The sequence below is a fragment of the Thalassophryne amazonica genome, chromosome 2 (assembly GCF_902500255.1).
Source record: "Thalassophryne amazonica chromosome 2, fThaAma1.1, whole genome shotgun sequence".
Lineage (NCBI taxonomy): Eukaryota > Metazoa > Chordata > Actinopteri > Batrachoidiformes > Batrachoididae > Thalassophryne > Thalassophryne amazonica.
Window position 1 is genome coordinate 106,762,297 of NC_047104.1, and position 24,085 is coordinate 106,786,381.

The 24,085-nt window shown below is 40.6% G+C and overlaps 1 protein-coding gene across 5 annotated transcripts in view; it reads right to left on the minus strand.

Moving 5' to 3' along the window:
* The window catches only part of sox6 (SRY-box transcription factor 6), a 419,745-nt gene extending 418,990 nt beyond the window's left edge, over positions 1-755 (minus strand). For 3 of the 5 annotated variants that reach the window (XM_034191205.1, XM_034191199.1, XM_034191191.1), the window contains exon 1: positions 482-755. The gene's annotated coding sequence lies outside the window, so the exon portion shown is untranslated. The remainder of the gene's footprint in view (positions 1-481) is intronic. The other 2 variants (XM_034191207.1, XM_034191206.1) reach the window with 1 other exon arrangement.
* Between the last annotated feature and the right edge of the window lie 23,330 nt (positions 756-24,085).

Here is a 24,085-nt window from a genome sequence, read left to right on the forward strand (position 1 = left end):
TCTCTCTCTCTGCGCGTGTTTGTGTGCGCGGTGACAGCAGCGCGGCGGCGCTTTTATTACGCGGCAGTCGCACATAAAAACACAACACGCGTGTTTGTCTTCCACGCAGTTGAATAAATGAAAAGAACTCGTGACAGAGTAAAAATCTTTAGAAGGACGCGCACGTTGTTGTAGGTTTTTCACTTTGAGGTCTGTTTTAACGGATTCGAACGCGTCTCCGATCCGACAGTTAACGCGCCGCGTGTACCGCGCTTGTTAATGAATCAGATTTAAAATAATAATAAAAAAAAGCCCAATAAAAGTTGAACACGTCGCCCCTTACTTAAAAAAAAAGCGCAGACACGCGTAAAGTTACTTTTTTGAAAAGTGCCGTTTTGCGCACAGAAATGTTCCGCTGACTTTTCGACAACGGCGAGAAAAAAAAAAAAAGTGAAAGTGTGAGTGTAGCGTGTGGGAGAGCAGAGCAAAGCGTGTCGTTTACCTTGACGGTCCAAGCCGTGCAGGAGATAATTGCGCGTCCTTCCCCGTGCGTAAAAACACTACAGCGGATTACTTTGTAGAAAACGGTGACAAACTTGAGTGCGGGGCCACGCGAGGGGATCCCGTTTACTCTGTGAACTTCAGCTGTCCAAAACTACAAGTACCTTTTGTTGTTCGCCTATTTGTTCTTTATCTCCCTCCCTCGCTCTCCCTCTCTCCCTCCCTCCTTCTCTCTCTCTCTCTTTCTCTCTCTCTCCCCCCCCACACAAGAGAAGACGTTGCGTGGAGCTGCTGTCAATCTTGGCAATCAATGCGCGCAGCCATGTCGCAAGTATTCAAAGCATTTCCCGTCGTGCAACATCAGAAAGTGAGTGGCCAGGGCATTGATCTGAGGAAGGCAGAGGAAGGACTCCCCCCCCCCCCCCCCCCCCCCCCGTCCGCCTCCTCCTCCTCCTCCTCCTCTCACACGCACGAAAGATGCGATGAGAGAGAGAGAGAGAGAGAGAGAGAGAGAGAGAGAGAGAGAGAGAGAGAGAGAGAGAGAGAGAGAGAGAGAGAGAGAGAGAGAGAGAGAGAGATTTTACGCAAAATAAAAGTGCAGAGAGTGAGGATGTTGGCAGTTGGTCGCACTTTTAGTCTCAAATCATCATCACTTTCGAGCGCAAAGTTGAAGTTGCATTTTTTTTTTTTGTTTCGGGCGCACTGACGTCTTCACTTTCTGTGACAGCAAAAGCGACTTTTACCTGAAAGGAAAATTATATATATATTCAGCTGATGAAAGAAAACAGGGCAGGTGAGAGAAGAGTTTAGGCAACACTTGGCTTTGCATTGTGTGTGTGTGTGTGTGTGTGTGTGTGTGTGTGTGTGTGTGTGTGTGTGTGTGTGTGTGTGTGTGTGTGTGTGTGTGTGTGTGTGTGTGTGTGTGTGTGTGTGTGTGTGTTTTCTCTTATTTTTAAGACAATCGCACAGTAAATGTTTACTTTTCGTTCATCTGGACCAATTTCTCTTCAGACTAATCCGCATAACGCACCTCACATTTTCAATATCGCGTATGACAAAAAAACATTCTGGATATTTAACGTTAAATATTTGCATCCTGTCTTTTTAAAATCATATTTAGCAAAATAAAAAAGAAAGGAAAAAAATAAACAGACATTCAAATAACACGCACTTTTCGATTATATAGATCATTTCTTTCAGACAAACCTTTTAACAATATAACTGCGTTCACAAATAAAAATAATAATAGTATCATAAAAGACTAAATTACCACTGACATTTAATATTTCTTTAATTTATCACAATATTATTGTTAAACATAATCAGACTGAAGGGTTTTATTGATTTTATTTGGTGCGTAAAATGTTACATATTTTTAACGTCCAATCTTTAATCAAAAACAATTGATGCGCATCAGCAATTCAATCATTTAAATGTTGGGTGTTGGAACATTATCACAAAGAGAAGTGCATTCAGAAACCGCGGGTCGTGACCACGAGAGAAAATTTATATTTTAAACAGATATTTATGAAAGTCTGTTTTAAATTATGAACTGATTAGAGGAGGCCCACAAATAATAAAAATAAAAACGCATTTAGACCACGCGAATGTCAGAAAAGAAGCAGCTGATGGTAAAGTTCAAATCTTTTTTGTAGGAAACTCAGCGGCTGTGAGTCCGTCAGTCAGCATCATCACACAATACAAAGAAGAAAGTTACTTACAAAGAGAGGAGACAGCGGAAGCAAAATACTTTTGTTAACTACTGCAAAGTCAGAGAGAGAGAGAGAGAGAGAGAGAAATAGCTTCATTTTTCTTCGTTATTCAGGGATCAAGGTGAAGACCAAAGCGTCACACCTCCATCAGAGCGCAAAAATGTTTTCTTTGGAGAGAAATTTTCACATTTTAAACAAACTTTTTTCTATAATTCCGCGCCAACATTCAACTTAACCTCCCCTCCGAATATAAGATAATAATAGATCAGTTACGGAGTACTGATTGATTGATTGATTGAGTTTTTTTTTTTTTTTTTTTTGTATCTGTTCTTGCATTTGTTTTACACGTGGTTCATGCGCCACCTTTTGGACGCCGCTGGAACCTCACCCGCACGTGCTCCGCTCCTATAAATGACAGAAGGAAAAATCCGGAAGAGGATAAAAGCTCTTCCCCGTGTTTAAATTTGTTCCAGACATACACACACGTCCAGGTAAGACGTGCAAAAACCTCTGACTGTCTTCATCTGCAGGATTTTTAAAATCCTTGTTTAAACAGCAAACAAGACAAACGCGCGCGCAGAAATCGTCTCCTTCAACGACAAGTTTGTGTGTGTGCAGGTGCCGGAGATTTGTTTTTTTGTTTAGTTTGTACAGAGGTGACTGTACAACCCAGTCCCGGCTTCCTCTTCCCAGCGCAGACGTTCGTGCACCAAGAAAATGTAGCAAAATCCAGCAAAATGCAGTGCAACTTGTTGGGGGATAAAAAGGCAGACGTATTTGCATATCCTGTGAGTCTTTGATGCATCTTAAAATTCAAGTCTAGCCCATAAATATTTGAAAAGGAGAGTGCATGAAAATCAACATTTTTGTTACATTAAATTAACATGTGTTCTCCTCCTGTTTGCGTGTTTAATTACAGAACACCATTCAACCAGTGGGCATTCCTGAGATTACCGTGCACGCGCGCTCGCGCGCACACAGCGGTTTTCTAAGGTGTGCATCTTAATCGTAGCATGGAAACAGTCACTGATCTTAGAAAAGATCCATTGTTGTTTGGGTTTAATTTAAAACAGCTGTGCACAGATGTAAAAGTGTGACACTGCAAAACCACGCCCCCAAATTCTTAATAAGATACATTCGATTGCAAGGGTGCCCACATTCTGTCCTATGAAGGGCCAAAAATGAATCAGGGTGGAGGACCATGGGCAAAAATTAAGTTTTAATGTTATATGAAAGTATGTTAAAAATTAACATTTGAAATGTGAAAATGAATTCCAATATAATAATAATAATTCACTGCTATCACCTTGGAGTATTTTATCAATGTGGAGATGGCTCTAACAAAAAATGATCTTCTAACAAAGATAATTAAAATTCCATACTTTTTTCTGCATAACCTATTTCAACGGAAAGACACCTTCCTGACAGAACATGCTGCAAGGTGCTTTGGAAAATTAAGTTAAAATCAGCTGTATTGTCCACTTTTGTAATGCAATGAAAACTTTCACCTAAATGAAAAGCTAACAAAAATGACAACACTCAGTAACAATTCAGTACATGATAATACTATGTTTACAACATTTAAAATAAATATGATCGAATGTTTCCAGACTGTATGGGGGTATTTTGTGAAGTATAATTGAAATATTTGTGTAATTTAAATGTCTGCTAGACTTTGCCGAACATTTTTCAATGAAGTAGTGATGGCAAAGCCTCATTAAAATGCCAGTGTTTTTTTCTGAGCCCACTAGATGGCAGTGTTCATTCAAAAACAGGCTGACATCACAGAAACGTCCTACCTAATCTCACGCCATTTTGTGATGGTATCAAGAACAGCAAATTGATCTATGGTTCATGATACTGCCACAAAAATGTGGCGCTTTTCGTGATGGTATCACAGAATGCAGTGTGATGCGTGGGGTGGGGGGGGATCTGTGGGGGTTATGGTTAGGGGAACGGAGAAGGTTAGGTTATGGTTAGGCTTAGGGGAAGGAGTTGGTTAGAAGTAGTCAAATAAAAAAAAAAAAACATGTCACAAAAATGTGACTCATTTCCTGATGAGAGCAAGAAAAAAAATAGTGTGAGACTGGGCTGGAAATTTCACAGTGCCACACAATTTCAGCATGCAAAATTATGCTCAAATATGGAACTGCAGTAACAGGCAGTGAGTGGTGGGCACAGATAACCAAAAAATTAACTTTGATAACACATAATCAGATAACTGAAAAGTTATCTTTGATAAAGATAAAACGATAAACCACCCAAAAATGTATCAGAAATTACAGATAACCGATAAATTCCAGTATTGTCTCTGGTACATTTGTAACTACTAATAAACTGAATTTGACTTTTAACACCACAATCGCTTCTAGTAGCATTAAAACAACAGACCCAAACAATGAGCCCACACTGCTGTCTTTGAACATCCTGCCCCCTGTTGGAAGCTCTTGTTTACAACACAGCTTCCAGCACAAGCAAGCTGAGAGCAGCCACAAAGCCAGCTCTGCATCAATCACAATGCTCCGGTCAGGTGGAGGTCTTGGAAAATAAAGTCATGCTGACTTATGGTTTGGTGTGAATACTGATAGAATAACTCCATTAATGTCAATTCTGTCATTTGTACAAAGGTAAAATATAGCATATATCTTTTAATGTTGAATAATGCACTAATTCTGAGGTTTTGTAACAAACAGACAGATTGCAAAGGATTCTTAGTAAAAGTGCCTCTGCTAAACACTGATTGGTTCAGTCATTCATTATGTAAACCAACACGTTAATGTGACGTGTGTGTCATGTGTTGGTGTTTACAGATAAATGTGCTTTTGTAAAATATTCCAATTTTTATTTGTAAAAACAGGCATTTTTACGGAGCCCTGGAAGTGTCATCGCAAAATGTTTTGCATGTGGAGAGAATGTGCACTCATTTTATTAGTGCCGTGCACACGTTTTATGATGTGCGCACGTTTTATGATGTTGTAAAATGTGCACTCAATATTGTCTTGACACATAAATGTTGGCTTTACACTGTGCGGGTTTTGGCCCTTTTTCAGATGATTTTTCATTTGTGCGAGAATTTTGTGGGCCGAGTTTCAGGTTAATCGCACGTCCTGCATTGTGTAGTGTACATGGAGTAACAACTGCGTTTAACATCTCACAACCACCTCCTGATCGCCGATCGTATGGTCAGATGAAAATCAAACCTGTTTGATATTATTCTGTCGTGAGGGTATCCTGCTGCTGAAGAGCAACAAGCATCCAACAAGCGTAAACTTTGATGTCTCCCATCGAGAGTTTTTGTAAATTAAGTTTGAAAAAAGCTTACATTTTGCTTCTGGAAACACGAGTTTGATGTGTAGTTTTTGAACGTACAATGTGTGTGAGAACATAAATCGTGCGCTCTGAACTTTTACAGTTGTACAGTTTGAACTGAAACCGAGTACAGTGATTAAAAATATCATACAGTGTCTGCTCAGCTTTAGGACCAATACTGCCATGAACTGCCATGAACACTACTGGCCAGTAGATGGAAGTAGAGGCCTTGAAAACTTGCCAAAACAAAATTCCAGATAATCCGTGTCTGCTACATTTAAAATGCGTGGAATTTAACAAACGCAAATACAATAACAATGTCTATAAACCCAGAGAATATATTCACGAGAGTTTTAGGCACTAGACTTTAATGCTGTTGTCCGTGGAGCCTGAACAGAGTGTCTGAAATGCATTTGTCCTGTCGTGAACGTACTGAGATTACCCTATCCTACCCATAATGCACTGCTGGGCACAGCATGTGCTCACTAAAACCTTAAAAATTAGCACATTATTTTAAAACTAAAACATATATCTGATATTTTCAATTTATAATACTTCAGACATGACAGTAATTATAAATAACTTGTCCAAAATTAGTTTGGTTAAAATTTGAACCATAACTTAAAAATGTATGCCTCTGGATGACTTGGGCGATATTGCCAGCATATCAGTATGGTCAGTGTTGCCACAGTTACTTTGAAAAAGTAATCCAATTACTGATTACTGATTACTCCTTGAAAAAGTAACTAAGTTAGATTACTAGTTACTTTTTTAGTTACTTTCCCCAGCTGCCGACAACAACCCACGTCAACATGACAATGATACCTGTTTTGCCAAAACTCACTTTATAGTCACCCTTTCTTGACTTCAATGAAAACAAATACTTGTTTTATAAAAAGTAAAATAAAGACCTCTTTCTTGACCTCATATTTAACTGTTGACAGCACTGTAACAGTAAAACTTGCAATTTCAAACCTACATTGTTTATAAATGTAACTATTAAATTCCAACATTTTTCTAACATTTAAATTCTCTAAACATTTTACTTGTCGAAATTATTATTATTTTAAGCAGTATTAGTAGTTGTAGTAAAAAACGGCTTCAAAACTGGACCTTTAATCTAGGGGTGTTGTGAGGGGGGCACATCCTTGCCCCACGCCCCCATTCCATCTGGATTCGCCCCTGCTTTGGCGTTTGAGTACAAAGAATGGATAACATTTATTTATACAGAAAACATGACCAGATTTACAGGTAAGAAAGTTTTATTGCGTTTTCACATCATGCGGTCCTCAGAAAGAGAGTTTAGGTGCATTTGAGTGGAAAACTGTGTTAGTTGTTGACGCGTCGCGGAGGATCAGCTGTTTTTAACGAGACGATACAGAGCGGCTCAGCTCTAAATAAAGGAGGAAAAAAAGTATAAAAATGTCTTTGTAAAGCTCAGTGCAGGTGTGCTGATCACCGCGCTTTAAGAGGTGAGGACGAGTCGAGCAGCTGCAAAAAAAAAAACGCGGATGAAAAGCTCACAGCTCGCTTAAAGTGGGCAGTTCAGTTGAACCCCGACCTCCTGCCCACAGACCAAGTTTAATGCTGCTATCGACCCACAATGAAAAATAATAGTAACGCACAGTGACATGGAGAAGTAACTTTAATCTGATTACTGATTTGGAAAGATTAACGCGTTAGATTACTCGTTACTAAAAAAAGTGGTCAGATTAGAGTAACGCCTAACGCGTTACCGGCATCACTGAGTATGGTGTTAAAGAAAATGATTTTTCTTTTTTTGTGATCAGTTCTCCTTTGCCTGCAGAGGATAGCGTGGTTTCTTCTGGAAGCAGCTCTTTTCTGTTTGCAGAGGTTAGAACTATACATTTGTTAGGAAACTTTTAACAAGTAGGTGCTTAACTGATATTAAATTTTAAAAGTGCTTGCTGCTGTTCAGCTTTGTTTACTATGTTTTCGGTCTAAAAATTATCGGAAGATAATTAGTCTGATAATGGTTTTTAAAGTTATCTAAAAAAATCTGATAATGAAAACATTATCTTCGATAATTATGTTATCGGATTATCAGAACTGTGCCCACCACTGGTAACAGGGCTATTCCACAGGGCACCGTTCCACTACGATCGCTGATGATCCAAAAAATGGGATGAAATGGCTTAATTGGGCTTGCCTCCTAACAGGCTGGCTTATAAAGTGCAGACCTGGCAACTGGCAATAAAGTGCAACCCACCTGAAAACGAAAGACATGAGCTTGAGCTGTTCAACGTTAAACAAAAACTGCAACAAATGTTGCTTCAGCTTCAAAGGTTTACCCAGATGGAGCATGATCAAACAAGTTTCAAGCCAAATACCCTGTTTAAAGAAGTTTGAACACGATTGAAGCCGTTGAGACCATAATACCTAGAAATTACCACATACTATCAATGATTTCAAGAATCAGGATGAAATTTTTAAACAGTTTCAAAACTGGTGCCAATGAGGGCCGTAAATACTACATATGCCAGGTTTGTTCAAGATTGACAAAGATGGATCAAGAAGATACTCTGATCCATCAAAACATGCCTAATTTGCTGTTCGGGATAAAAGACTGCCATTAGCGCAGAATACCTCTTCTGTTGTCAGTGTCATGTTGGGCAATTTGAAGGGCCAAATGAAAGGGAGAGCAGGCCAAAGCTGGCCCGCGTGCCCCAAATTGGGCAGCCTGGTTCTATAGAATCCAAACTGCATGTATGCATCTATAGTAAACATCAACTGCAAATTCCACTGCAGAAAGCTGCCTCATGTTCATGTTTCTGCAGAAGCATTTCAGTTTGAGCTGACCCTCCCCCACAAACAGGGTATAAAAAAGGTCATATTAAAACAATTTGGGAGTTTTATTTGTTAATGACGTTATTTACTGTTGTATTTTTAAATGTAGTTGATAAAAGTTGCCGCTCCTTCAGCTTATTTTAAAAGTTATTAAAAACTACAGTGGGACTACTTTTTGGAATGTAAGGTTCACATCAAGGCAGTGTGCAGTGTGACTAAATAACTGTCAAACTGACGACAATCAGATATTTACAGATCATACAAATAAACACTTTGTCAACTGAGCATTAGCTTTTTATGTCCGCCAAGGACGTCATAAAATCATTGGCATTTATTAATTTATTTGTCTGTCTGTTAGCAGGATTCCGTCAAAAGTACTGCACAGATTTTGACGAAATTTTCACCACAGATAGATATTATGCCTTGGAAGACTTCGTTAAATTTTGGAGATGATTTGGATTCTGGATCAGAATTTCAATTTGTGCGGTTCACTTTGTTGCATTTTGAGGATTACGCCAAAACTATTTAACGGATTTTCACCAGATTTTCACCACACATTGGAGTGAAGCCTTGGAAGACTTCATTAAATTTTGGAGGTGATCTGGATCTGGATTCTAGATCAGGATTTCACTTTGTAGACTTTTAAGGATTACGTCAAAACTATTTCATGCATATGACATCACAACGTAAAACCAAGATCAGGAAGACACTCTTTTGTTTCAGCTTGTGAATTAAATGTCACATTGCAACATCTTCATTAGTCGGACCATTCTGGATCAGTATGCAATTATTGCATTGTATTGTGAAATTCGGATCCAGGTAAAGTCCGGGTCACAATGTGATTCGCATATCTTCTATTTTGAGTCCTCATCAACTGTTGCCAGACGTCAGAAATCTCAGATTGCTCTTGTTTTCTGATGTGACTCTGCCTCTCTTTAGTGTAGTTGGAAAGCCTTTTGAGTGACAAAATATAGTGAATTATGAAAATATTATTTTAATGAGTAAAGCTTAAAAAGTGTGTGCAGATGGGTTTGTGCCCCTTTTCACCCCTGCTTCTTACGCCCATGTTTTTACATTAATGTTTCATGTTTGGAAATTGTATGTGCACAAAAGTTGGAGAACATCCTCTCCACCTCATGTGACCATGAGATGGAGCTCCCGGTCACACTGACATGGGTCCATCAAATAAAAAAATTAAAAAGTCATTACTGAATGCCAAGTAATGTAAGTAAGTCTAGCACTATTTGCATACATGCAAATCATGTGTCTCCCATTTGGACTTGCAAAGTGGGACGCTGTGTTCTCATTAGTTGACCCACATCTCTTGTAACTCTGGATTTCATCAAAGTTTAGTCAGGATCTAATATTTCTTTTCAAGTTAAGAGAGAACCAGGGATTAATCATGTTAAAATAAGGAGTGCAACATGCCACTTCTAATTATATACTTATCGGGGACGTGGTCACACGGCCTGTGCCAACAATGAATGAATGAATGAGTTTATTCAGCACGCACATAAACAAAACAAAACAAAATACCAACATAAACTCTTACTAACATAAATTAAAAAAACAAAAAAAAGAAAAATACAACAATAACTCAGTTTCTCAAATTAGGTGCGGCCGAAAGGGCATGGGCTGAAGCAAAAGCTTATAAACGCCCACCCCGTACACCCGTTACTATCCACAGTTAAATACACTCAAATAAGATAGAAATCAGAAAATAACATAACTAAACAGAATAGAACAATTTCATATTTACATTTTACATTTACATTTTATATCTACATTAGAATATAGTTAGGTGCTAACAATTGCATCAATGGCATTCCATTATTTTCAATTCATTTAAAGTTTAACACATTTTTACCTTCTAAGCTTACAATACTTACAAATACCAGCTCTGTAGTACTCGGTGTGGAGAACATTTTTAAAATATCGTAACATTATTTTTCTACTGAATAAGTGAAGCTAACAAAAGAAAGATTTTCATGATTTTGGCACTTTTTGCTGTGATGATCTTTTGAAATTATTGTCCTAATCTGACTGCTGCAACATTTTCCTGCAGAATCTTGCTATTTTGCAGTAGATACATTTTTGCATTTGCAGGCTTTGCAGAGGAATGATCTCAGCTCAGTATGCATGTGTGAGTGGGTATGTGTGTGTGCACGGAGCTGCTAGATTAAAGAGGAGGCCCAGGGGCATTTGGTTCATTTACAAAGCAATTGCATTTATGTACAAAAAGCCCAATTCACTGTAGGTATTACAAAAGCCTTCCGTTTAAGAAACACAAGATGAATTCGTTGTTTAATGGAACACAGCACTTAGTCATACCTGTTAGAGGAATTGTTTTGTCTTGCAGGTTTCATGTTAGTTCAGTATAAAATATACTTCATATCAACTGAATCATCACTTCATGTGAAATGCACTGACTTCATAGGAAATATAACTATATATAACAAGGCATTGTCTCAGCAAACAGAGAGAATCAGCGTGCAGCGTGACTGAACTCCAGCTCTGTTCTTTTAACATGCACGTATGTTGGGAAGAATATTCAGTTATTCCGAGCTTCTTCAATTATTCAACAAATCATCACTCCATTTCTTACATATTAAAAACTGTACCGTATGTGGAGCTTGGAAATGATAAAACAGCATAAAATACTATTTTAAAATCAAAGCACCTTTTGCATTTTCCCTTTGTTTTGTATCCATACATTTACAATATGAGTTTTCAGTGTGTGGAAAGGAAGCCAGTAACCCTCACAGCATCCCAGAGTAACAATAATATTTATGTGATGGAAATCACACATGACTGGGAATCAGTGTTGGCTTTTTCCTCATCCTCTGGCCCGTCAGGGGAAATCTGTGAATATCTTACAAATGCTGAACAATACAAGAGCAGAGAGCAAGGTCAGAATCCTCAGCGTGTTCTCAGTGGGTGTCTGCTTTCAACTACAGATCTGGCAAAAGGGGAATGTAGCTGGAAGAAGTTACTAAATCTGTTCCAATTCACTTTAAGCCTGTCATAAAACCTGAAATCATTCAAGACATTTTACTTTCTGCTGCTGTCACCGTTTATTTACAGCTAAAACGTGAGAGAACATGGGCGAGTTAAGATTTGGGATTGTGGCACTGTCTAGTAGGTGTCGCTATCATAGTGTTTGGAAAGTTTTCAAAGATTGGATTATTTATCATCTGAATCAATTAGCTCATTAAGTACTTCAAAATCATAAACAATTTTTGAAGCAATATAGTTTTTATGCTGAGTTTAAAACAATTAATTTTTTCCCGATTGTTTTATTATCCGGCGTGCTGGCGAAGCAGGCTATTGCTTTCACTGATGTGTGTGTGGAAAAGATTAGTCAAAAACAGCTGGACATACAGTGCATCTGGCAAGTAGTCACAGCGCTTCACTTTATTCACATTTTATGTTACAACCTTATTCCAGAATGGATTAAGTTTGGATTAAGCCACCCAAATTTGGGATAAACAAGAAGCAAAACAAGTATTTATTTTCGTGTTTCAGTATTAATAGTCATGGCTGAGAGCTGAGTTGGTAAAACAAGACACTGAACTCCATAACTGGTCACCCTTCTGGCACATCAAACATGCATGAATATGTGGAAAACATCTAAAGAAAAAAAATGAGTATTTTAAAACAATCATTTACAAAAAAATGTTTGATTGTTCAGTCCTGTGATAGACTGGCGGCCTATCCGAGGTGTACCCCGCATCTTGCACAGTAACCACTGGAATAGGCTCCAGATCCCTGTGCATGTGAAAACTGGATTAAGCTGATTCAGAAAATGGGTGTTTTACTGTTTCAGTCCTTTAAAAACTGAAGTTTTATGAAATGACAGTTTCATAATTACCTTTGCTAACGAAGTTGGAGGAGGTTATGTTTTCACCCATGTTTGTTTGTGAACTGCCTGGAACCCACATTTTTTCATATATCATTATGAAATTTTTACTGAAGATTCATAGCGTCATAGGCGTGATTCAGTTTTCAGGGTCAAAGGTCAAAGTCAGGAAAAATCTTGGAAAATTGGAAAATCCCTATCTTTAACATGGGACGAATTTTCAAAAATTCATAACTCTGTCAAAAAATATCAAATTTCTTTTATATTTGAGAGCGTTGTGTAGGATGGTATCCTTTATTGACTGTCAAAGTTTGCTCCAGACCTGATCCAGATTACAGATTTTGTGGCCATTTAAATTTAACATTCAAAACCCCATTTAATGTACAAGTATATTTTACATTATATCTTAATCAAATGTGCCCTAATCACTCTCATAAAGAAAGGGAGGTACAGACTGGCGCTCACTGTCACCTGTCTAAGTTTTATCCAGATCTCACCGATATTGTGGCTTTTGTGGACATTTGAATTTCAAAATAAAAAAAAAATCAAAATCAATTTTATTTATATAGCGCCAAATCACAACAAACAGTTGCCCCAAGGCGCTTAATTTAATATTAATTTTGAATTTAATATTCAAAAGCCCATTTGGTGTACATTTTGCATTATATCTCAATCAAAAGTGTCTCAATCACTCTCATTTGTGAGAATGAGGTGCAAACTGGCACTCTCAATGAATAGGCTAAGTTTGATGCGCATCTGAGCCGTATTGCAAATTTAACAGATATTTGATATTAACACTGAAAAGTGCTTTTGATCTATATCCTGTATTATATTGTTGCTCATGAAAAGCCACTTCTAATAAGAATTAGACCTTGAAATTTTTTTTCCAAGGTACAAATTTGTCAAATTGGAAACAAGTGTTAGACATTTACACCATTAGGTTTTTCTAGTTTTGTTTTGTTTTTTAAAAAAGGAATTCAAAATCTGAAACAGTTGGATTTGGTCTCTTCCCTTCATCACTGTGTGAAATTTTTCAAGAGGGGTTTGAACCCTAAACCCAGCCCAGTCGCTCCGCTTGTGCAGCTGTGCTTGTGTTAATCAGCCCACATGAGAAAAGGCATTTCTGAAAGCAGTTAATATTTAGTAAAGAATTAATGTAAGAGGTCTTGATTACATTTAACCGAACAGGACGCGATTAGCATAATAGGCTCCGCTTCTTTCTCTTTGAAGTCCAGAGCATAGAATAACAAATGTATACGAACCACCAGCCAAACGTCAATACATGGAAATGCCATGATCCTCGGTGGAGAGTCTTGGGTGGATTTCTGCAGTAGGAGGGGAAATCAACCTGTTTTATTGCAAAATAAGCAGAACAGAGGATGTGATGCGTCTTCGGGCCACCAGATGCCGAGGGGCCCTGACCCTGGAGATGGAGGCTGTGGAGCTGAGCGTGGCGCACCCACTGTCTCAGGCATTTTCATAGCACATCACACCGCAGATCAGGGAAAGTAATTACTCCCCAATTAAAGCTGAACATGTCACCAGGGAGGGGGAGACGAAGGAGGCCAAGCCTTTCTAGAAATGTATGTATCACATCCTGTCGAGGTGACGCCACCTTCACCTTAACAGTAAATGTATTTCTAATTTGGTTAACAAGAGCACCACTACACATTATATCTAAATACATTTTCCTTTTTTATTTGAACATCATAAATTCAGTGTTTCTTTTACAATTGCAATGGAGACATAGTTCATGATTTAAAGATATGAATTCTGTACTTCAGAATCCAGAGTTATTAGTATCCACCTTCTTGGGTGAAAATAGACGGAATTAAAAATGCCCTTTTAGTTGGAAAAAGCTTTGAACATAAAAAAACATTTCTAGGAGCTTTTTTGTATTGAAAGTTCACCTCCTTTGAGCATGCTGTGGTTGGCTTCTCTTTTCAAATAATAGAATAAAGTTTAATAGGTCGAGGCAATCAATGTGGATGTTCAAAGAGAATCTCGGAGCTATGATGAGTGCACATTTTGTACTTTTTTTGTACATGATTAGAATATAGATACAGTCAATAAATGCAACAGTGAAATATAATGAAGCGCAAAAGGTTTTTTTTGTAGAGGCTGATCATTTAAGCAGTGTTTCTCTCTCTAATACAGATTTAATGGAACTAAAAACACCAGCTTCTTATTTTTAATTATATTTGAGAATTATGTGCATCAACAAACCTTTAAAATATAGGCACCATCCCTCTGAACGTGGCTTTGACAACATTGTGCAAAATAATACATTTTTTTTATAAGCCCTTTAAAGTTAAACATGGTTTTGTGATCAGATCAGCTTTATTGGCCAATTAAGTTTGCATATACAGGGAACTTGACTCTGGTATAGCATAGCTCACATAGTACTTACATGGTAAACATGAGTTGTGTGTTTGTATTATCTGCATGTAAGTCAGCTGTTCTGCATGTTTGTGTTACAAAGGTATAGATATTTAGTGATATGTACATGTGCTTTTTGTATTATTTGCAGATATTTTCATTGGTAAGGTGTTCATCGGGGTGATGGACTGTGGGAAGAAACTGTTCTTATGTCTGGTTGTGCTTGTACTCGGTGATCTGTAGCGCCTCCCAGAGGGGAGACACTGAAACAGGCTGTGTCTGGGATGTGTGGGATCGGCAGTGATGCTTCTTGCTTGATTTCTCAGTCTGGAGGTGTATAAGTCCTGGATGGAGGACAGGTGGGCACCAATGATTTTTTGTTGTCGTTTATGCAGTACTGAAGTGTTTTTGAGTCTGCTCCTGTCTTTAGTGGCTGACACAAACCTGAAGATGATGGATGAGCAGAGAATGGACCGAACAGTAGATGAGCAGAGAATGGACTGGACGGCGGAGGGCAGAGAATGGACTGGACGGCGGAGGGCAGAGAATGGACTGGACGGTGGATGGGCAGAGAATGGACTGGACGGTGGATGGGCAGAGAATGGACTGGACGGTGGATGGGCAGAGAATGGACTGGACGGTGGATGGGCAGAGAATGGACTGGATGGTGAATGTGCAGAGAATGGACTGGACACTGGATGGGCAGAGAATGGACTGGATGATGGTGTTGTAAAATGTAGTCATCTTCATGAACAACCTCTTGATCAACAACCTGTCCAAATATTTCCCAGACCTTACTTTCTTTGAGGTGCACTCTTTTATTTTAAATTATCGTCTTCAACTTCTACCACACTCTATCCTGCAGGCGCATGGTGTTGTGTCCACGATTGACCCAGCCATGGGCCCCATCCAGCTGCTCCACTAAAACCTTCTGTCCACATGTATCCTGTTAGGTTGCGGTTGACTTCCCGATAGAAAAAAATTATAAACAGCAAACTCATCAAGATAATAGGGAACAAAATTTTGGATGTCGATAGAAATCATCAGGAACCCGACCAGGTTACCAGCAAGCTTCTGACAGCTAGTCTGCAATATCCCAGGAACCCTGCTGCAAGCTGACAGCATTAGATTTGTAGCAAAAGAAACCAAGCATGGAAAGCAGGCAGCAAAATATTCCTTCCCTTGAAAAGGTGTCACCAGTGGCATGGTCAATGCCAGCTTCAGCTCCGCCCCTTTTTGTGGCTTCAGATGGCATTTGCGTCCTGATTTCTGTCTGGAGCCCACCTGGAAACTGACAGGAACATGTGGACACTAGGCTTAAGATGAACAAAAAGGGGAGCAGCTGAAAGAACAATAACAACATTCACTGATGCACATGTTTCAGTCTTCTTTTCTGAGCACTTGACAACTTCTTCAGGTACATTCTGAATATGTCGCAGTGGGGAATAATGTGCTCCTGGCAGCTTCACATTTAATTTCTGTGAAGTTTATTATAGTAAATTTACACATTTTCTTTTGTTTCATATGTATATGGTTTGGACTTGCAAAATATGTGTAGAAATAATGATTTGGCCACAATACTGACATGCACATGGTGCACACTGCCTGTTATTAAACAAACCAACTCCCATAATTCAAAACAGGGTCAAATATTTAATTCTTTGAATTGCATTTCCATCATAAATGAACCACACCAGAATTCACTTGAATCTGTATCAAGCCCACCCCCTGCAAGTCGTCCCTGTCCAATTGTTTTGGCGCAGATTCATGTGCAATTATTGTGTTCCAGTATAAACAAATGAACTGAATTTTGGTGAAAAACACACCAGAGAAACAATAAAATGCTTCAAATGAGCTAGTTGTGAAAATAACCTGAGACTTTTTTAAAGGATGTATCATCTGTTAGTTGGACGTTTGCACCATGAGGTTTTTCTAGTTTTGTTTTGTTTGTTAAAAAAGGAATTCAAAATCTGAAACAGTTGGATTTGGTCTCTTCCCTTCATCACTGTGTGAAATTTTTCAAGAGGGGTTTGAACCCTAAACCCAGCCCAGTCGCTATGCTTGTGCAGCTGTGCTTGTGTTAATCAGCCTGCATGAGAAAAGGCATTTCTGAAAGCAGTTAATATTTAGTTCAAATTTAATTTAAAAGCACATCCATAACAGCTCTGTTATTTTTGGTTCAAATTTTATTTATTTATTTTTTTTTAAAGAAACCAGGTAGCGTACAATGCATCAGGAAAGTATTCACAGTGCATAATGTTTATTCCCACATTTTGTTGTGTTAGAGCCTTATTCTAAAATTGAGTAAATGAATTTTTTCACTCAAAAGTCTACTCACAACACCCCATAATGACAACATGAACAATTTTTGTTTGGAATTTGTGCAAATTTATTAAAAATAAAAACAATGAAATCACATGTACATAAGTATTCACACCCTTTGCTCAATACTCTAGTCTTGAATATGATGCCACAAGCTTGGTGCACCCGTCTTTGGGCAATTTTTTCCATATGAATCCTGACAGTGTTAAATTAACTCTGACCCAGAGTGGGACCATATGTACCCTTCTTCTTCTTCTTCTTTGTCTTTCGGCTGCTCCCGTTAGGGGTCGCCACAGCAGATCAATCGTTTCCATCTCACCCTGTCCTCTGTATCTTCCTCTGTAACACCAACCACCTGCATGTCCTCCCTCAGCACATCCATAAACCTCCTCTTTGGCCTCCCTCTTCTCCTCCTGCCTGGTGGCTCCATCCTAGGCATCCTTCTCCCTATATACCCTGGCTCCCTCCTCTGCACATGTCCAAACCATTTCAATCTCGCCTCTCTGACTTTGTCTCCAAACCGTCCCACCTGAGCTGCCCCTCTGATATGTTCATTCCTAAGCTTGTCCATTCTCATCACTCCCAAAGAGAATCTCAACATCTTCAGCTCTGCCACCTCCAGCTCTGCCTCCTGTCTTTTTGTTAGTGCCACCGTCTCTAAGCTGTACAACATAGCTCGTCTCACTACTGTCTTGTAAACTTTCCCCTTCACTCTTGCTGATATTCTTCGGCACAAATCACTCCTGCCACCTTTCTCCATCCACTCCACCCTGCCTGCACTCTCTTCTTCACCTCTTTACCACACCCTCCATTACTTTGAACATTTGACCCCAAATATTTAAACTCATCTACTTTCAGTGTAGGCTCTCAGTTGTCCAGGTGGTTTCCATAGTAGAGAAGCTTGAATCTTCGACTGGACTGGGTTGCTTGACGTGAGGACGTTTCGCTTCAAATCACAGAAGCTTCCTCAGCTAAGATTCTTGCTCTGGTAGTCTGACTTCTGTCTTGACTCTTGTAGAGAAGAATAAACCAGAAGCCAACAAAAGCTGGAGTCTTTAACCTAACCAGACCCCTCCTACCGAGAGGCCGACTGCTGTAGGCTAGTGACTAAACAATAGCCCTAATTAGCACCTATTGTGCTCTAGTTAGCACCCTCCTAATGACAGGGCAGCTGTCCCTCCTAATGATGGGACGGACCCTCTCATGATGGCTCCCTTGACGACTCTGCTGATGACGTGAATGACTCATTACCATGAACAAAAGACTGAAACTGCTTTGACCTGAGTACCCCATTGTAAACAGGGGACAAAGCGTGTCTGAGACCCGCCCCCCGGTTAAGGCTGGGTTTCAACTGTTTTACAAAGAATGCTTCCTTGACACCTCTCTCAAACCATTTCTTCTCTCTGGCTAAGATTTTAACTTCCTTGTCCTCAAACGTGTGGTTAGTGTCTTTCAGGTGGAGATGAACTGCAGAATGAGGTCCACTGGCGATCTCTCTGCGGTGCTGGTATAGCCTCTTGTTTAAAGGTTGCTTAGTCTCACCTATGTAGTGTTCATTACAGTTTTCCTGACATCTGATATAATACACTACATTGCTCTGTTTGTAACTAGGGATCCTGTCCTTAGGGTGAACTCATTTCTGTCTCAAGGTGTTAACCGGTTTAAAGTAAACTGGGATTTTGTGCTGTCTGAAGATCCTCTGTAGTTTTTCCCCTACTCCTGCTAAATAAGGGAGACACACTCCTCTTCTTCTTGTCTCTGTCTCCTGTCTATCTGGTCTCTTTGTTTTCTGGGACTTCTGCACTTTCTCCAGGGACCATCGTGGGTAGCCACATACTGTGAGGGCTTTCCGTACAAGTTGTTGTTGGGGTGGGTCTCAGACATGCTTTGTCCCCTGTTTACAATGGGGTACTCAGGTCAAAGCAGTTTCAGTCTTTTGTTCATGGTAATGAGTCATTCATGTTATCAGGAGAGTCGTCAAGGGAGCCATCAGGGGAGGCTTCCATCCCATCATTAGGAGAGTGCTAACTAGAGCACAATAGGTGCTAATTAGAGTATTGTTTAGTCACTAGTCTACAGCAGTCGGCCTCTCGGTAGGAGGGGTCTGGTTAGGTTAAAAACTCCAGCTTTTGTTGGCTTCTGGTTTATTCTTCTCTACAAGAGTCAAGACAGAAGTCAGACTACCAGAGCAAGAATTTTAGCTGAGGAAGCTTCTGTGATTTGAAGCGAAATGTCCTCACGTCAAGCAACCCAGTCCAGTCGAAGATTCAAGCTTCTCTACTATGGAAACCACCTGGACAACTGAGAGCCTACACAGAAACATTGCGACCAACTGTGGGCATGATGCCCTGGCACTGGTACGTAAGCTGGAAAGGACTGCTAAAAAGATAGCTAACTTTAGAAACCACTTAAGATTTAACCTAAGATGCAAACAAAACAATGTTATTCCCAAATGCATGAAGCAAAAGGCCCTAGAAGCAGGACACACAGCAGAAAAGATCCAGCACAGTTACCTTAGGAGGATTTTGGGTCTTAGAATTAGAAGGCTTCATTTTAAAATATTAGACCTCCAAAATAATCTTGATAGTCTTTACAAAAGGTTGGAAACCTTAGTGGGGGAAGAGGCCCATAATAAGATCACAAAGTTCATAGTTAAAATTCAAATGGCTGAGCATTTAAAAAGTAAGAAGTGGCAAATCAGGAAGTTTCACAACCTTTTAGTGCAGAAAAGGCGTACTTTCAGAGAGAGTAGTTTTAAAGATACAACCAGACAAATTAGTGACAACAGGGAAAATTGGGTAAAGAATCTGTCCGACAGGGTTCTTACACAGACAGAAAAGGATGTGCTCACCAAAGGACTAAATTTCTCAGTGACCCCTAAACATATACCGACAGTAGATTACATCACTGCAGTAGAGTCAGCCATTAAACATAACCGTTTGTCAGAGTCAGAAGCTGGGGACCTCCGACTAAGAGTCACAGCAGTGCTTAACAGTGCTAAGCCTCCTCCGTCCAACATCACAGGAGAAGAACAGAAAGCTATGGCAGCACTGCAGAAGGACCAAAGCATCCTTATCCTGCCAGCAGATAAAGGCAGATGCACGGTGGTACTGAACACATCGGACTACGAGGCCAAGATCAACAACTTGCTCAGTGACTCCAGTACATACGAACGTCTGAAGAGAGACCCCACGAGTGGCTATAAGAAGAAAATCATTAGCTACCTCCAAAACCTGGAGAAAGAGGGACTCATCGACAGGCAGACATACTACAGACTGTACCCAGGGGACACCACTCCATGCATCTATGGACTGCCCAAAATCCACAAACAGGACGTGCCACTCAGGCCTATTGTAAGTAGCACAGATTCCATCACATACAATTTGGCCAAGCACCTCAAGTGGATTTTGGCTCCTCTAGTGGGTAACTCAGAGCATCATGTGGAGAACACACAAGATTTTGTGAACAAGATCAAGGACCTGCAGCTGGAGGCAGATGAAACTATGGTGTCATTTGATGTGACTTCGTTGTTCACCTGCATCCCCACCGCTGAGGCCATCTCAGCTGTGAGGCAGAGACTGCTGGAGGATGTGTCTCTACCTGAAAGGACCAAACTCACACCAGACCACATCTGCCAACTCTTGGAGATCTGTCTTAACACCACGTATTTCCTGTTTAGGGGGAATTACTACAGGCAGATCCATGGTTGTGCGATGGGGTCTCCGGTATCCCCCATTGTGGCCAATCTGTACATGGAGCGAGTGGAGAAGACAGCCTTGACGTCATTCACGGGCATCTCTCCCAGTCACTGGTTCAGACACATGGGTTAAAATCAAGCAACAGGAGGTCGAGGACTTTACAGAACACATCAATTCAGTGGATTCCAATATCAAGTTCACACATGAGGATGCCAGAAACAACCATTTAGCCTTCTTGTACTGTGATGTTACAATTGGAGAGAACAGGCAGCTCCAGACAGAGGTTTACAGAAAACCCACTCACACTGACCAATATCTGCTCTTTGGCTCAAACCACCCCCTTGAACACAAGCTCGGGGTGATCAGGACTCTTCAGCACAGAGCCCTACATGTGCCCACAACTGCAGAGGGAAGGGCTAAAGAACAACAACTTGTACGGAAAGCCCTTACAGTATGTGGGTACCCACGATGGTCCCTGGAGAAAGTGCAGAAGTCCCAGAAAACAAAGAGACCAGATAGACAGGAGACGGAGACAAGAAGAAGAGGAGTGTCTCTCCCTTATTTAGCAGGAGTAGGGGAAAAACTACAGAGGATCTTCAGACGGCACAAAATCCCAGTTTACTTTAAACCGGTTAACACCTTGAGACAGAAATGAGTTCACCCTAAGGACAGGATCCCTAGTTACAAACAGAGCAATGTGGTGTATTATATCAGATGTCAGGAAAACTGTAATGAACACTACATAGATGAGACTAAGCAAACCTTAAACAAGAGGCTATACCAGCACTGCAGAGAGGTCGCCAGTGGACCTCAGTCTGCAGTTCATCTCCACCTGAAAAACACTAACCACACGTTTGAGGACAACGAAGTTAAAATCTTAGCCAGAGAGAAGAAATGGTTTGAGAGAGGTGTCAAGGAAGCATTCTTTGTAAAACAATTGAATCCCAGCCTTAACCCGGGGGCGGGTCTCAGACACGCTTTGTCCCCTGTTTACAATGGGGTACTCAGGTCAAAGCAGTTTCAGTCTTTTGTTCATGGTAATGAGTCATTCACGTTATCAGGAGAGTCATCAAGGGAGCCATCAGGGAAGGCTTCCATCCCATCATTAGGAGAGTGCTAACTAGAGCACAATAGGTGCTAATTAGAGCTATTGTTTAGTCACTAGCCTACAGCAGTCGGCCTCTCGGTAGGAGGGGTCTGGTTAGGTTAAAAACTCCAGCTTTTGTTGGCTTCTGGTTTATTGTTCTCTACAAGAGTCAAGACAGAAGTCAGACTACCAGAGCAAGAATTTTAGCTGAGGAAGCTTCTGTGATTTGAAGCGAAACGTCCTCACGTCAAGCAACCCAGTCCAGTCAAAGATTCAAGCTTCTCTACTCATCTACTTTCACCACTTCTACTCCTTGTAACTGCACTATTCCACTGGGCTTCCTCCCATTCACACACATGTACTCAGTCTTGCTTCTACTGCCTTTCATTCCCCTTCTCTCCAAAGCATATCTCCACCTCTCCAGACTAGACTCAACTTGCTCTCGACTCTCACTACAGATCACAATGTCATCTGCAAACATCATAGTCCATGGAGACTCCTGTCTGATCTCATCCGTCAACCTGTCCATCACCACTGCAAACAAGAAAGGACTCAGAGCTGATCCTTGGTGTAATCCCACCTCCACCTTGAATGAGTCTGTCATTCCGACTGCATATCTCACCGCTGTCACACTATTCTTGTACATGTCCTGCACTACCCTAACATACTTCTCTGCCACTCCAGACTTCCTCATACAATACCACAGCTCTTCTCTTGGCACCCTATCATAAGCTTTTTTTAAGTCCACAAACACACAATGTAACTCTTTCTGGCCTTCTCTGTACTTCTCCAACAGTATTCTCAGAGCAAACATGGCATCTGTAGCGCTCTTTCTCAGCATGAAACCATATTCTGCTTCTACTACTCTTTCCCATAACTTCATGCTGTGGCTGATCAACTTTATGCCTCTGTAGTTACTGCAGCTCTGCACATCACCCTTGTTCTTGAAAATAGGAACCAGCACACTTCGTCTCCACTCCTCAGGCATCCTCTCACTTTCCACGCTTTTATTAAACAATCTGGTTAGAAACTCTACTGCCATCTCTCCTAGACATTTCCATGCCTCCACTGGAATGCCATCTGGACCAACTGCCTTTCCACTCTTAATCCTCTTCATAGCAGTCCTCACTTCTTCCTTACTAATCTCTTGTACTTCCTGATTTACTCTCACCACATCATCCAGCCTTTTCTCTCGCTCATTTTCTTCATTCATCAGCTCTTCAAAATATTCCCTCCACCTTCTCAGCACACACTCCTCACTGGTCAGCACATTACCATGTGCATCTTTGCCCACCCTAACCTGCTGCACATCCTTTCCAGCTCTGTCCCTTTGTCTGGCCAATCGGTAGAAGTCCTTTTCTCCTTCCTTACTATTCAACTTCTTGTACAGCTCACAATATGCCTTTTCTTTCGCTTTTGCCACTTCTCTTTTCGCCTTGCGCCACATCTCCTTGTACTCCGGTCTACTTCATCTCTCCAACTATCCCAAAATGTTTTCGCCAACCTCTTTCTCCTTATGCTTTCCTGGGCCTCTTCATTCCACCACCAAGTCTCCTTGTCTTCCTTCCACTGTCCAGATGTCATACCCAGTACTGTCCTAGCTGACTCCCATACCACATCTGCAGTAAGTACTTTTCCAGTTGTCCAAAAGTGCTTCCCCTCCAACCAGTGCTTCTCTCACCTGCTTGCTAAATTTCACACAGCAGTCTTCCTCCTTCAGCTTCCACCATCTGATCCTTTGTTGAACTCTCACTCTCTTCTCCTTCTTTACCTCTAAAGTCATCCTACAAACAACCATCATCCTATGCTGTTTAACAACATTCTCTCCTGCCACCAGCTTACAGTCTCTGGTTACTTTTACCTTGCATCTCCTATAAAGAATGTAGTCCACCTGTGTGAACCTTCCTCCACTCTTATATGTTACCCTGTGCTCCTCCCTTTTCTTCAAGTAGTTATTCACCACACCCATTTCCATCCTTTTTGCAAAATCAACTACCATCTATCCTTCCACATTCCTATCCTTGATACCATATCCACCCATTACTTCCTCATCACCTTTGTTCCCTTCACCAACATGCCCACTGAAGTCTGCTCCTATCACTACTCTTTCATGCTTGGGCACACTCTCCACCACCTCATCTAACACACTCCAGAAATCTTCTTTCTCCATCTCACAACCTACCTGTGGGCCATATGCACTGATGATATTCATCATCACCCCTTCAATTTCCAACTTCACACTCATCATCCTGTCGGACACTCGCTTAACCTCCAACACACTTTTAACATACTCTTCCTTTAAAATGACCCCAACACCATTTCTCTTCCTGTCCTCACCATGGTACAACAAGTTGTACCCACCGTCGTACTTCCCTTCCACTTGGTCTCTTGCGCACACAATATGTCTACTTTTCTCCTCTCCATCATATCA